Below are 9951 nucleotides of genomic sequence, written 5' to 3'. Positions count from 1 at the left end.
GGGTATATTCCACTTAATACCCCCACCACGCCCTTGCTCGACGAGGAAAACCCGGGCTACTCCCCACCGATCACCGGGGGTGATGTCGAGAGAGGCGACGTCGGAACCGAATTTACATCCACTAGACCAGGTCCTTCCCTTCCATAAACGAACACACCACCGGTGGCTTTTCAACCGAACCCTCTGCCGCAAAGGAAGACCCAGCCCCCACGAAAAAGAAAATACTGCACTCTTGGTGAAGACAATGAGACCCGACCTGAAACTCCCCTCTCTGAAACGGACCGCATCATCCGGGCCATATCAGCGATGGAGCAAACACTCAAAGCGGATATCGCATCGCTTCGGTGCGATATTGCCAGCCTCTCGCACGCGGTCGCCAGGCTTGAGGAGAAGGTCGATTCCGAAGGAGACGATGCCCGCGAGTACGCCCAGCACATTCAAAATGACCTCAAAAATGGAATAAATCATCTGTCTGGGGTTCTCGGCGGACAACGGAACAAAGTCTACCGGGCTTCGTCCATTCTTCAGGACCTCCTAACGACGACCTCAACGCCGAGCTCATCCTCGCTGTCGGATTAGCAGTTAGGTGGCTACGATACAGCTGGGGAATCTGAACGACCCTATGGGAATACAGTCATCAAGAAACGACTTTTTTTTTGTCCTTATTAATCCGGCCGAGTTCGTGCCTTTAGTTGATTTCAGTGTAAAAGAAGCCCGGCCTATAACGGCACCTTATATGATATATGCTTTTGGATTCAACTTTGAAGAGAAAAATTCCCGTGCGCATTCCGTATCACTTTTATGCGTGGACTGTTCGACTTTTGCCACGGGATGATGTAGAAAGGAGATCTGATTTATAACACGGGACACAATTATTGCCTCCTTTTGGACAATGAACTGAGTGTGACCAAAAGGGACACTAAAAAAACAAAATGTACGTATGAATTATGGTGTTCATTTCATTTATTTGGAATCATGCTTTGATGACGTATATACTTTTCTGTCGCAATAGGCAATACTTTTCTTGGAGTTTTGATTTACCTTTGCGTCCAATATACCGCACTCTCGTGTCTCTCTTATGACATGTATGATGCGTTCGAAAACTCACGATGTCTGGATTTATATGCAATTGTGACATACTAGAACTCTCTACTTTATTTTTCTCTCGTCTTTTTTCTCTTCTTTATGTTTTTCCTTCTTCCTCTCTTCTTACTTTCTTTATTCGTTGCATAATTCGTTTGAATAAGACGCATTATATATATATTTTTTTTCTCAGTCATGAAGTTATAATTTATCATGCAGTTATTTTTGTGTTTTCGCCAAAATATGTCCTTAAATAGTTGCTGTGAGGATTTATCGTTTACACATTTTCATGATGTATCATTACTTGTACATAGATTTTTTTTTCTCCTTTCATGCATTCGTCCCTTTAATTATGGTAGCGCCATTACTCGCTGTTGAATTTCTTATATCCATCTACTTTTTTTTTCTTTCTTTCTTTCCCTCTGGCCTGTCACACCCCTGATCCTCTTTTACTCACTGGTTCCTTCGTCTGGCTTTTCTCTTGTTTACACTCTCCCTCATTTCACTTTTTCACTTCTCCGTCTTTCTTTCTTCTATTCATCGTCGATCCTTTCTGAGGAGTACCTCGGGCTTCTCGATTTCTTACATTTTTTGTTTTGTTTTGATGTTGTCTTTTCCGCTAGTGCTTACTATACGTACATTTTGATTTAATTTGTTTTAATTTGATTTGATTTTATTGGCGCATTTCGAACCACGAACAGGGTCATGATATTGTTTGTGTATATTATGTTTCTGCATTTGGGAAACGCTCATTTTTTTCGCATCATTCTTTGAAAGTGTTAATTTTCGTTGTTCTGGATACGTTTTTGGAATCTAAATAAAAAAAAAAAAAAAAAAAAAAAATCCTCTACTCAAAAAAAAAAAAAAAAAAGATGTAGCAAACAACTCGGCCATGAGAATCATTTGGGATAGTAATCATCTCCTGGACGGGGGGACTATACACCCAACTGGACTGTCTAGCATTTATCTCGTTATTTTAGTCCGTGTTACGTAAGGAAGAATGTATCCTTGAGTGTAGTATTTCTCAAATCTTGTCGGCGAGCACGTGTACAAAGTGTAGGAATTCATTCCTTCGCCTTCGTAACTTTTCCGATGTAAATACCACTTTGTAAATAGCTGGATTTATTTCGTAGGTCTGTTTTTTTTTCTCTCGAGCTTTGTGCACAATGATGGACTTGTTCAGTACAGACACGTGCTCTTGTCATGACGACTGTTTGATTTGCCGCAATGATGATGATACACTTTTGAATTTGAGTTGATTTTCATGCTATTTTTTTTTTTTATTGCTGCGTTGTTAGTACATACAGTAAGCCTGTTACCGAAGTTGCTTTAAGTTGTTAATTAGAATCGATTCTCCCATATCACTTATGTGCCCATCTGGTTCTTCTACTTTGTTTTCCTTGCCTTTCCTTATCTACTCGTCTTTACATCCTCATTGTCGGCATCTATCTTGGTTCGCTCTCGCGATTTCATTTTTGATTGTTTAGGCTTTATTTAGCTCTCCGTTTCCTCAATTTTTTTCTCCTCTTCTGATTTCTCTAAGTTCTCTGTCATCCTGCTAAATGTATTTATTCCATCTCTATCATTGCGATGCTCGTGTATATAGAAGTTCCTTTCGTTTAAATTTTATCTTACAACGTCATTGCTGAGGACAGCAATATTTTCGAAGGAGGGGGATGGTGTTACGAATTCTGTTGAGACATAATTCATGATATAGCATTTACATCGTATGTTCTGTATATTCCATATATATTCATTTATTTTTATGTATTGTTGTATAGAATTGCATTTAAATTGATATTGAAAGTAAACTGAGTTCTATATCAGGCCTTGCTTCTCGTCCTCGCTCTATCCTTGCTTCTCGTCCTCCCTCTATCCTTGTTCTTTTCGTCCTTGCTCGACGATCGGCCTCTGTCCTCGTACGATCCTTGCTACTTTCTCCTCGAAATGTCCTCTCGTAAATTTTACTTGTCTCAACTGCCTGTAGCCCTCCTTCTCGTTTTCTGCTGACTATTATTTCTAACCCACGCTATCGTTTCATTTCTGCTTGCTTGCACTTTCATCTCACCTTCCCTCGTGATTTCTCTGACCCTGCAGCCTGCGCGTCCGCGAGCAGTGGCCTCGTGTCGTAAAAAGCAAGGATGCCGCATGCGACCTCGGTATTACGTAACGAGAGGACGCGTCCGCATGCGACCCCAGCTAAGGACAGGGTCGTGTGAGGACAGGGACGCGTAAGGACACGCCCTCGTCCTCGTAGTGATGGACGGCGACAGCTGTCCGTAAGGTCAGATTGCTTGCTCACAGGAAGGCCACTCTCGCTGCCGCTAACAGGCGAACTCAGTATAAATAGACTTGTTTATGCCAAGTTGAGGAGCTTGTTCGTTTAGGAGTTTCAGCATGTAGATCATAAGTTTTTCGTTGTAGTTTTCGTGGTGGACATAACTTTCTTCACAAATAAATTGGACAAACTCCATATGATGCCTCCTGTGGTCTTTGTGACTTGTGACTCTAGTATTTCTTGTTCCGCAATAGCTTACAATTAATTACGTGATTTCCAGTACACTGGCTACCAGTAGGCACGCTTACCAACCACATAACGGATTTTGAGGAGAGTAAACGAGGAACGGAAACTAAGTACCCTCAGTATACCAATCGCCCTCTCCATACCAAAATTTCGTTACAATATCATGAACGCCAATACACTATATGTTCCAAACATACATGTTTTCAAACATCGATCGTGCCGTAAATCAAGGGCACTTTTGTTTTCAAAAATACGTTGTAATTAATAGAGGAGACATTGCTCTACAATATCCATATCGTCAAGAGGGTGAACGTTAAAAGACAACCCCATGGGAATTGTCCAAAGTACACCTACGCTCAAGCCCCCTTAAGACAAAATATAGATATTAGCAACACAAACATCGTTGTTCTATAGCGTGGATGGTTTTAAAAGCAGTTCCGGCAATATAGCAAATACACTTTTTAACAATGAAAAGTCATGGAAATGATAGAAGAGGTTTAACTTTACAAGATCTATGCAGTGAAGAGGGTGCACATTAAATGGCAACCCTGTAGTATGTGCCAAAAAATATCCCACCCTCACGGCAATATTATATAAGACATATGAAATCATATAATGCGAATATTATGTTCCAAACGTGTATAGAGGAGACATTGCTCTACAATAAATATATTATCAAAAGGGTGAACATTTAAAATTTATCCCTTGGGAAGTGTCTAAATTCACACCTAAGCTTACGCCCTCTTGTTACAGAGCACATAATATATATTAGCAACGCAAATACCGTTGTTCTAGCGTGAATGGTTGTAAAAGTAGTCCCGGCAATACGGCAAATACAATTTTCATCGACGGGAAGCAATGGAAATGATAGAAGAGACTTAACTTTACAAGATCTATACAGTGAAGAGGGTGCGCATTAAACGGCAACCCTGTGGGATGTGCCAAAAATACTCCACCCTCACCGCAATATAGAAAACATTGTAATATCATATAACGCAAATATAATATGTTCCAAACGTACATGTTTTCGAAATTCCATCGTGCCGTATAGCAAAGGCACTTTTGTATCCAAAAATGCAACCAATTACTAGAGGAAGCATTGCTCTACAATAACTACATTGTCAAAAAGGTGAACATTCAAAGGTAAGCTTTTGGGAGGTGTCTAAATTTACACCTACGCTAACGGCCTTTATTACAAAATATGGATGTTAGCAACGCAAATACAGTTGTTCTAACGTGAATGGTTTTAAAAGTAGGTCCGGCAATGCAGCAAATATACTCTTACATCAATGAAAAGTCATCGAAATGATAGAAGAAGATTTACCTTACAAGATCTACATGATAAAGAGGGTGCTTATTGAAGGGCGACCCGGTGCCGTGTGTCCCCAAAATGCTCTTTATCCTCTTGGCAATATAGAAAACATATATTATCCTATGACGCGAATATATAATATGTTTCAAACGTACATGCTGTCGTGCCTTATAGCAAGGGCACGATTGTTTCCAAGAAATGCAATGTAATTAATACAGATTGTCACATAGTTCTTTACCTCAAATGTGACATCCATCATGTCCATATTAATATATTTTGATAAACAGAATACACAAGCAAAATGACACTTGACAGATATGTTGAAATTGCACTCTCATTCCATTGCGTAAACCTGCTTCCGAAGCTCTTTCTCGTTGCCATGGAAACAATTTTGGTGACCATGGTTAGCCTTACAATGAGTTGAGTCATCTAGTGACTGGATACGTTTACTGGGCACCTACTTATGTAAGCTTAATAATAAGCTTAACTTATTAAGCTTAATTTATAACTATTTGCGTAGAAAGAATTACATTTTATCATTTAGGGGTTTTTTTCATGAAAGCGTTACCATGGCAATGACTATATTTCCCCCGTATCAACACACGAGTAAGACGGAAATTGGTTCGGCACTTCGCTGAAACCAACAAGACACATCATAAAACATATATTTAGGAATTCTTATTATATTTCAACAAATTAGATGAAAATTATGAAAATTATTATGAATTTTTTGTTTATTTCTACTACGTCAGTGTAAGGTTGCTATAGAAACGCTATTGGTATGCGTACAACTCACCAGCTCAACTGAAAATGAGCATAATTGATGTCTGATGACCTGAGGTACATGAGAAATAGCATTACTGTAGCTAGAATTACTTCCTTTCCGAAATATTCCATTTTTATTATTACAGATGTCGAAGTGACAATTACTCTGGCAAAATTGCAGTTCTTAAAAGGCCATTTTGATGACGTCATTTGAGCATGTTCCGATTAGATTTTTTGGGGTAAATTTCACGTGGGATATTGTCAGGATGTATACTTTTTAAAAAAGTTAAAATTTGCTTGTTATACGATAGTTGCCAGTTGAGTCTTTTTTAAGCCACTTTTTGGCCATCGTCTGCAGGCCTACAAGGGGAGGGGAGGTAAGCTGGTAGATGGTCCCTGTCGAGGAGAGGTTGGTCACCTGCTACTGACATAAAGGGCTCACACGGGTAAATAATTCCCCATAGAGACGTGTGTTAAAATTCAAATTTCAAAAAATTCTGTAAAATAGCTGGGAGAAATGAGATGTTTCATCTTCACTAACCTGGATAGGTGAGCTATTATACCCTGTCATCCATCAAATTTCCAAGGCAGGTTCGTCGGCTCAAACTCTGTCCAAGGGTCCGCAAAGCAAGACTACGAGTTCTTGTCACTCAAAAAATCACCTATTTTCCGTATACGCACCCAATGAAATATAGTCCCTTCAAAGTCCATGAGGAAAGCTTTCATCTTCCAACCAAAATGCAGTTTGTAGAGGAATTCATACTCAATATCTGCAGCTATTCAGTTTTATGCCAAACTGCATTAATGATTTTTAATTATTTTTTTTCTTCATTTATTTTGGAATCTTTGGTACGAATTTGTGAAGGGGTCTGGGACATCCCTTTTTATTTACAGGTGTGAGCCCTATAATGATTGTTTATACATGCAGTCCGCTGTAACCTTGAACTGACAGGGATCATCGGCATCAGTCCCGGGTACTGAGATTGGAGTTGGGCGTGCATCATTGTTGGTAAGTACTTTGATCTGCTTATACCACTTTGCAGGCAGGTTGTCAACTTTGAGGTTCTTCACTCTTTTGCTATTATAAGCGAATCTGGCCTTTTTGAGACAACGAGTAACTTTATTTCTGAAATGACGCCAAAGCGGTATGTTATTCCGTTGAAAGCAAGCTGCCTACTATACGGATTAAAGATTTGATTTCAGCGGTTATCCATACTTTATCTGAACTGTGGGCATGGGTGACTCTGGCAGGTAAGTAAACATCCAATTGACTCTGAATTGAATTCATCAACACATCACACTTGACAAGAAGGATCCTGTTCCTGGAAAACCTCCTCCCAGGTATGACTTGTTAGTTGTTATCCAGTTACCAAAGGCTCTTTTTCCACTGTCGAATCAGAGGCAGAATGACAGAATGACAGAGGCAGAATGACACAAAAAATGACAAAAATCAGTTAAGAATTAGGGAAGATATGGCATTTTGAAATTTCACTTTTTTTTTTTCGGAAAATATTTCTTGACCAGTCCTTACAAATATTCAAATGAGCAAGTTGATGATGTCATACCCTTACAATCTTTTGTGTATGTTATACGAAATTCGGGGAGGAGGGAGGGAGTTATTTCTATGAATAGGTAATACAAGTAAAAGCATGTTCCCACACCAAGATATATCAGTTTGTTTGTTTTTCGGGGGGGGGGGGTTGAGTGGTTTTAAGACAAGTTTTGTATTCATACAGATAAAATGTGATATTTCTGTAATTTCTGTATATCAAATGAATAAGAAATGCTGCTTTGAATATTCATAAGGACTGGTCAAGAAAATGTTTCCCGATAAAATGTGAAATTTTGAAATGCCACATCTTCCTCATACCATTTTCTTATCCGTTTTTCTTATTTTTGTATCGTTCTGTAGGGAATGTTTTTCTCTGTCTTTTGAAGTTTATTTATTTTGGCGTGGATTTCCTCTTTAAGAGGACGAACGTAACACCGAGCCATATCAACCATAGTGAAGTATAAACGAGTGTGGATGTCACTCATAACGTCACGATCTGGTTCTCCCTCGTGTCTGTGTTCATTTCTTCCTACATTCATGAACCAAACTTTGTAGAGTTTTGGGGGATTTATATAAACTAGGACATTGTTTACATAGACCCTGCTATTCAAAGTCTTAGGAAATGAAGACCTGAATATAAGAACGACCCACGTCCAATATTTGGCCAAATTCAGTTTGGCATGGGAAATTGTAGCTTATGCATGGACTCATCTTGTGTATAAATGATAAATCCTAATTACCCCCGGAAGTGCCTGAAGTGAATGATTTAAATCTTATATGAATGTAAGAATGAAGGACTTTGGTCATTCTTACATTCATATTATAGCGCCCTCTCTCATCCTTCTCTCATCTCTGTAGCAGAATATCATGTGTATGATTCAAAGAACGACCCAAGTCCATCACACAAAATGGTCTCTCCACAATTAATGTAAATATTAATTGTCATAATAATATAATTATGTTATAATTTGTACATACAATGTTGCCTTCCCATCACAGTTAAATAGAATATTATTGGACAAATAAGATATTAAGTTTTTTTAAGTTTACTCGAAATGGTCTTCCATGGACTTGGGTCGTTTTTATATTCAGATACTCAAAATAAAATGTATGTCTACATTCAATCAGCATTGGTTGAAATCACTAAAATCTTACATTAATGGAAAATACCAGTAGCAATGGTGGCAATACACGTTGTACTAATAGCAAATGAGGGAAAATATTGTTATAGAATTCAAAACTTAATATGCCCAAAAGGCGACAAAGTAAACCTATAATGATGCTACATCCTTTGTTAAAGTTTTCTATGATGGAAAGGCATTTATTGGAACATTTTGAAAACAATCTATGCATACGTTCAGAGGTTCAAGATCACTGCGCAAAACTGCAGATCAAGGGGTGCGAGAAGTTTGCGAGAAAGGGATTCATTGGACTACTTGTTTTGCCCAGTTTTGTTAGTTTTGCACGGTTTTTTTTTTTCTTGTTTTTTTTTTTTTGTGGGGACTGCTATTTAACCCTCTCCTCCATTTCCAACAATTTTGTTTCGGTTTTTGTAATAAAAGTTACAACACACACATATACACGTGTATGTCAATTCTCGTGCAGTTTGTTTGTTTGTTTGTTTGTTTGTTTGTTTGTTTTTATCATGCATTGGTCCACTGATTGCAATCACGACTTGTCGTGTATTCAAACATGTCATTGTCATTACATTGATTTTGTTAGAGGTGAAATTGATCATTTTCACTTGAAGTTGAACTCGCCAGATCGCCTTGTCTAAGACGAAAATGCGAAGCGTCTTGTACAAACTGGTAAAGGCGCCTTGTTTGAAACAAGAAGATGAAAAGGAGATCATAATTATGTACAGACTCGCCAAGGTGTCTTGTTTAAGACGAAAAGGTAAGAGTGCGACTTCTACAAACTCGCCAAGTTTGTACTTTCGTCCGAGACGAGGCGACCTGACTAGTGTTTAAATGTCGCTAACTCGCTTTCTCGTCTATAGACAAGGTACCTTGATGAGTTTGTACCAGCCACCCTTTCCCAAGGCGCCTTGGCAGGGTTTTGCAAGACACTTTCTTGTATTTAAAGGGGAAATCCATTTCAAATATAATTCAATCTGATAAGAAAGAGTAAAATATTAGTATATATTAATAATAGTATAATAACACACACACAATGGACACTCAAGGTCGTTTCTTACAGACACCTTTGTAGTGATCCTTTGAAGACCCGCTTTTAAAAAGTCTTTACGTACGCATAAGGACGTTTTCGCGGCACTGTAAAAATGATTAGATACACTTTCTTTTAATCAACACAAAAGTACAGCGTATCATACTAAGCCTTCGGTCTTAAGGCAAATATCACTTATTTTTGTTGCACACGAAGGTGCAGATCAATGAACAGAATAACAGACTGGTATTTATACGTAGGTACTGTATTTCCTTTGCTCCCAAAATGTTTGTTGTTAATTAGAGCGATAATTTCCACTATTTGGAGCGGAAAAGGTAAGTGTAGATGAAGTATGAAAAAAAAAATGTTCCTTTTAAATCCACTGCAGAGAGGTATTAATGTATAAAGCTCTTCCTACTAACACAGTTACCATACTAACACAGTATACAAACGCAGTATCGAGATTCAAAGCGCTTTAATTTCCAGCCAAGTGAGGGTTTTGTGCGTGTGTATGTAGGGTTTTTTTTTTTTCTACTTTTTTACTTTTTA

Source organism: Diadema setosum, chromosome 2, assembly GCF_964275005.1.
Source record: "Diadema setosum chromosome 2, eeDiaSeto1, whole genome shotgun sequence".
Lineage (NCBI taxonomy): Eukaryota > Metazoa > Echinodermata > Echinoidea > Diadematoida > Diadematidae > Diadema > Diadema setosum.
Note: the sequence above shows the minus strand (reverse complement) of the source record.